This window comes from Suricata suricatta, chromosome 11 (genome assembly GCF_006229205.1).
Source record: "Suricata suricatta isolate VVHF042 chromosome 11, meerkat_22Aug2017_6uvM2_HiC, whole genome shotgun sequence".
Lineage (NCBI taxonomy): Eukaryota > Metazoa > Chordata > Mammalia > Carnivora > Herpestidae > Suricata > Suricata suricatta.
The window spans coordinates 37,267,921-37,274,238 of record NC_043710.1 but is presented as its reverse complement, the minus strand read 5'-3'; the positions used below and the strand labels follow the sequence as shown (position 1 = coordinate 37,274,238).

Here is a 6,318-nt window from a genome sequence, read left to right as displayed (position 1 = left end):
CTCAGCCTGATTTCCTGGGGTCAGTTATCTTCATGGTATCAAACTGTCATTGACCTAAAAATGTTCAGTTTGCTGGGCTGTGGAACCTATAGCCATCTTACAGTGGATAGTTGACTGCTCTCCTTGGTGACGACTACCTTGTTCCTAAGACTCTTGCTCTGGGCCATGGGTTAAAAATTGAAAGGAAGGACCTGGTGTGTCAAAACAATGACAATGTAGCAGACTTATTAAGAGTTTAAGAATATCTGAGTTTGGGTTCCCCCAGGAGCAGACTATGAGTAAAAGATTTGAGTTCTTGGGTTTTTCTTTAGGAGACAAGGACAGGAAACCCTGATAAGGGATTGGGAGAGTCAGACAGGAAGGGGAAGATGACCAGTGTTGGGTGCTTCACAAAAGAGACGTGAGTTACAATTGTGGACAACAGGAGCTCAATCCTAATTGGAAACTGTCCTCTTGGTATATCTTACTCAGGGGGTGAATCATTAGTGGATGGCTGCTCTAGGAAAAAATAATTTATAGTCCTAGTCTACTACCACCTTCCATTCAGGCTCATGGATGCAGATACTGGAAGTGGGAAATTGAACAGCTGTGTGACAAAATGGTAAGGCCCAATAAGATGTAGGAGAGGGATAAGAGTGTCCATTACAAGAAGATGTTAGAATGAGACTGTTCATCTTCCAGTGTGGCCCCAAGATACAGTCAGTATACAATATCAAAAGATGCCATTACACTAAGAAAATACTTCTAAGTAGGTATTTTAGGAGCCAGTTTCATGATTCTTGAAGTCCTCACCCACTTTAAGCTTATGGAAAGTTTAAGGGAGCATGATTAGGATTTCTTAAAGACAACTTTTCTTAAAGAAATCTGTCCTGCGAGCCTCTTTACCTCCACCTGTGCTTGCACCTTCTCTCTTATCAAGCCTGGGAGCCCTGTTAACTAGATCACTTGGAGAGCCTGATACGTGTGTTCTGACGTTTGGTGACATAATGAACCTGAATCTGGGTCGCTCCCAGGGAAAACTAGAATGTTGTCAAAATAAGCTGGTGAACTGCTTTGGAGTTGAAGCAGGTGTGAGCTTATAGCTGTGGTGGAGAAGATGAGCACTCTCTGAAAAGCAGTAGGAAGAGGCATGAGTGTCTTCCCATGGCCAATATGCTAGACTAGAGCCACTTTCAGTTTGGTAAGAAAGCTGCAAGGGAGTGGCAATGGAACAACAAGAGTATAAGAACATTGGAAGGGAGACATGAATTAAAGCTGTAGTGACTACCTAAGAGACAGTCAGCATCCATGGCAGTGGTAGGAGGGAAGTATCCATGAAAAAGTCTGTAACTCTGCATACGCCACCAGAGATCCGTATCCCAAGTGGTGACTGCGCCTGCCATCTAATCCATGCCCGCTTTTCTTAGTATCTTCTGGCAACCTCATTCTGGCATGAGAACAGAAATTCCCTTTCTCCCACTGTAAGTGCCCAACCTTAGTTGGACCCCTTAAATGACTAGATGTTGAAACAAGTTTGGAGTCTGCATTGATGTCTAGTGCTTGACAGTTGTTCACAGGACTTTCTGTTATCTGAGTGTAAAGAAAGAAGTTAGGGAACTTGACAAAGACCAAGAGTTCATCCAGGGGCAAGAGGAATATCTTTCTTTGGAGTCAGGAGAAAATAAAAGTTGTTTCTTCATTATACCACATGGGTGGTATTTGTTTAAGTGTAGACTTTGGAAACAGAACTTTGTTGGATTTCTTTTTCTGTAGTTTATTGGCACTGTGTCCTTGGTAAAGTTCCTTACTGTGTTAGCTTTCTCCAGAGAAACACAACCAGAAGGGGACACACACACACACACACTCACACACACACACACACACTTATATTTGAAAAGAGATTTATTATAAGGAATTGGCTCACATGATTATGGAGGCTGGCCTTGTCCAAATCAATGGAGCCAACTTCCTAGTTGAAATACAAAGGCTGAAAGCTGTGTAGAATCAGGAAGAGTTGATGATGTCTTACCTTGAAAACCATCTGTCAGAAAGAACCAATGTTGCATTGTAAAGGCTGTCAGGCAGGAGAATTCTCTTTTATTTGAGGGAGGGTCATGCTTTTGTTTTATAGAGGTCTTTACCTGATTGGATGAGGCCCACCCACATTGTGGCCTGCAATCTGCTTTCCTCAATCTACTGATTTAAACATTAATATCAACCAAACACATCCTTACATGAAACACCAGAATTAGGTTTGACCATATATCTGGGCACCCCCTGGTCCAGTCATGTTGACATATAAGATTAACCATGACAATTGATTTTGTTACCCCATGTGTTGTATAGACTTTAAATGAGAAAGTTTGTGAAGCATGGGCAGAGTTAGAGGGTCAGACAGTAGTAGCCATCATTATTACCAATGGGACCATTAAGAGAGACAAGAGTTTGGTCCAAGCTTAGGAAATAGAGAGCTCAGAGGAGTAAACTCATGGGATCAAATGTGGCCAGCTGTCAAGGGGGTAAGAAAAGAATACCCCTGAAATGAGAGAAACTTGGACCTAAAGTAATTCTGGTTTTCAGCAAAGAATATCTTATGTTGTGCCTGTTGAAGCAAGGAAGACAAGATTTAACACCCTTGATGCCTTTGTCAAGCATCCATTATACACAAAATACTGCATTCTTTCAAGAATGAATAGGGTGCAGTTCTCCCAGCACTATTTGTTAAAGAGACTTTTTCCCATTGGATACTCTTTCCTGCTTGATGATTACACCTTTGTAGTAGTGGCTAAAGTCTGGGATTGTGATGGTTCCCATTTTGGTTTTCTTCTTCAATATTACTTTGGCTATTTGAGGTCTTTTGTGGTTCCACACAAATTTTAGGATTGTTTGTTCTAGTTTTGAGAAGAATGCTGATGCGATTTTGATTGGGATTGCATTGAATGTGTAGATGGCTTTGGGTAGTATTGACATTTTAACAATATTTATTCTTCTAATCCATGAGTATGGAATGTTTTTCCATTTCTTTGTGTCCTCTTCAATTTCCCTCATAAACTTCTTATAGTTTTCAGCTTTGGTTAGGTTTATTCCTAGGTATTTTATGGTTCTTGGTGCAATTGTAAATGAGATCACTTTCTTTATTTCTCTTTCTGTTGCTTCATTATTGATGTATAAAAATGCAACCTATTTCTGTACATTGAATTTGTACCCTATGACTTTGCTGAATATTCTAGCAGGCTTTTGGTGGAATCTGTCAGATTCTCCATATAGAGTATCATGTCGTCTGGGGAAAGTGAAAGTTTGGTGACTTCTTTGCCAATTTTGGTGCCTTTTATTTCATTTTGTTGTCTGATTGCTGACGCTAGGACTCCCAACACTATGTTAAACAACAGTGGTGAGAGTGCACATCTCTGTCATATTCCTAATCTCAGGGAAAGCTCTCAGTTTTCCCCATTGAGGATGATATTAGCCTGAGCTTTTCATAAATAGCTTTTATAATGTTTAAGTATATTCCTTCTATTCCGACTTTCTTGAGGCTGGGAGAACTGGACAGCAACATTCAGAAGAATGAAATTAGACCACTTTCTTATATCATACACAAAAATAAACTAAAAATGGATGAAAGATCTGAATGTGAGACAGGAAACCATCAGAACCCTAGAGGAGAAAGCAGGAAACAATCTCGTTGACCTCAGCCACAGCAATTTCTTTCTGGACACATCTCCAAGGGCAAGGGAATTGAAAGCAAAAATGAACTAATGGGACCTCATCAAGATAAAAAGCTTCTGCACTGCAAAGGAAACAATCAACAAAACTAAAAGGCAACTGATGGAATTTGCAAATGACAAGTCAGCTAAAGGACTTGTATTCAAAATCTATAAAGAACTCACCAAACTCCACACCTGAAAAACAAATAATCCAGTGAAGAAATGGGCAGAAGACATGAATAGACACTTTTCCAAAGAATACATCCAGATGGCCAACAGACACATGAAACGATGCTCAACTTATCATCAGGGAAATACAAAACAAATCCACACTGAGATACCACCTCACAAGGTCAGAATGGCTAAAATGAACAAATCAGGAGACTATAGATGCTGGCAAGGATGTGGAGAAACGGGAACCTTCTTGCACTGTTGGTGGGAATGCAAACTGGTGTAGCTGTTCTGGAAAACAGTATGGAGGTTCCTCAAAAAATTAACAATAGAACTACCCGATGACCCAGCAATAGCACTGCTCGGAATTTACCAAAGGGATACAGAAGTTCTCATGCATAGGAGCACATGTACCCCAATGTTTATAGGAGCACTTTCAACAATAGCCAAATTATGGAAAGAGCCTAAATGTCCATCAACGGATGAATGGATCAAGAACATGTAGTTTATATATGCAATAGAATACTACTTGGCAATGAAAAATAATGAAATCATGCTATTTGCAGCAACGTGGATGGAACTGGAGGGCATTATGCTAAGTTGAGATAAGTCAGTCAGAGAAGGGCAGATACCATATGTTTTCACTCATGTGGATCTTGAGAATCTTAAAAGAAGACCATGGGGAGGGGGAAACATTACAAACAGTGAGGGAGGGAGGCAAACTATAAGAGACTTTTGAGTTCAGAGACTAAACTGAGGGTTGATATGGAGTGGGGGAGAAAGGAAAGTGGATGATGGGCATTGGGGAGAGCACTTGTTGGGGTGAGCACTGGGTGTTGTATGGAAACCAATTTGACAATATATTATATTTTTTAAAAATAATGGATAAGTTGTCATCCCCATGCTTAAGGATGTTATAATCTGTGTTGGATAGACATTTGGTAACTTCACAATTCTATTGTGTTTTGAAGGATTAATCATTATTAAGTCTGTGCACTTGCTGTAATAGAAGTCAGGGAAGGTTTTACAGAAATGATCTCATTTTATTTAAAATTTGCGGGACAAATGGGGGTTTGCCAAATGGGTATAAGGGGTAGATGTTTGAGATAGAGGAAGAGCATGAGCAAAGTCCTAGGGGTATATTTGTTCATGGTCTCTTTGGGGAATAGATTATAATGTGATTGTGCTGGATAATAAGGTTAGTGGAAAACAGAAAATGAAAACAGTTCTAGGAGGAGTCCAGTGGATCGGCTAGGCTGGTATCCAGGAAGTCTTGAATGCTCTACTAAGGAGTTTGGAATGCAGTCCCTGTATAGAGTAAAAGAATGATACGGCAACACTGATATTTTACCAAGAAAAGAAGATACAAAATACCAGGTAGCAGTTTCTTTATACTACTATAGTTAAAAGACCATTATTATTTGTTTTCTCAGAAATGCTTTATCTTCCAGAAGTTAGCTTGCCTAGCTCTTGGGAACCCAGCTGATATCAGTGAAGAAATGCTTCTAGCTTATCACATTTGTCTTTAAATTAAGTTTGAATAGAGTTATCCTGATCATATGCTTTAGAGTAGAGTCATATGTATGTGATAAATCCTGAGATGCGATTTATGTACAATCAAAATTCCCATCAAATCCTTTAAATCTCCTATAAAGTACAGCTCAGCCTAATTTCTCAGTTCATTTAGTCAACAGATACTTAGTTACTGACAAAATTTGTTCTAGATATGGTGAGTATAGCAGGAAATTAAGCAGATTCCCTGAAGCTGGGAAGTTAGACAATATAAATGAGCAAATAACTCTATGGTCTGCTTTCAATTAGCAATAGATACCAAGAAGAAAATCTAAAGCAGGGTAAGAGATTAGAGTGAAGGATTGAGGGAGGTTGTTCTTTGATATAAACCATGATACCTGAGGGAGACTTCAACTAGTGAGGAGAAGAGTCACACAGTATCTGAGAAGACTGTTCCAGGCAGAGGGCATAGCTAGTGTGAAGTCCCCAAGGGTGGAGGTCCTAAAGGAACACTGAGTAAACCTAGGTGGCTGAAGCAAATGATCAAGAAGAACAGTAGCAAGGGTGCCTGGGTTGCTCAGTGATTTGAGCATCTGACTCTTGATTTCCGCTCAGGTCATGATCCCAGGGTCATGGGATCAGCCCTGCATTGGGCTCCAAGCTGAGCATGGAGACTGCTTAAGATTCTCTCTACCTCTGCCCTACTCTCCCCACTCAGGCTCAGCCTCTCTTTCTCTCTCTTGCTCTTAAAAACAACAAAAAAAGTAATGCCATGATTAAATTTGTCTATTTGTAAGGATTACTTCTGCTTCTGTGAGTTTTTTTAGACCACCAGGAGGCAAACATGAAAGCAGAAAGACCAGATAGGAGGATATTGCAATAACTCTTATGCGTGATGATGGCAGACTACAGTTGGAGCACTGGAGATATTGAACATGGTTGATGTGGGCCA

The 6,318-nt window shown here is 40.1% G+C and overlaps 1 protein-coding gene and 1 long non-coding RNA gene across 5 annotated transcripts in view; one reads left to right on the top strand and one right to left on the bottom strand.

Annotated features, from left to right (window-relative positions):
- Nucleotides 1-6,318, top strand: part of NELL1 (neural EGFL like 1) — an 890,650-nt gene that overhangs the window by 566,694 nt on the left and 317,638 nt on the right. The gene's annotated exons all lie outside the window — the stretch shown is intronic.
- LOC115271603 overlaps nucleotides 1-6,318 on the bottom strand; it is a 33,555-nt gene that overhangs the window by 2,100 nt on the left and 25,137 nt on the right. The window contains exon 3 of one of the 2 annotated variants that reach the window (XR_003900020.1): nucleotides 1,904-2,020. The exons of the other annotated variant lie outside the window; for it this stretch is intronic. This is a non-coding gene — a long non-coding RNA (uncharacterized LOC115271603). Of the gene's footprint in view, nucleotides 1-1,903; nucleotides 2,021-6,318 lie in introns of those variants that run through there. 2 annotated transcript variants of the gene reach the window in all.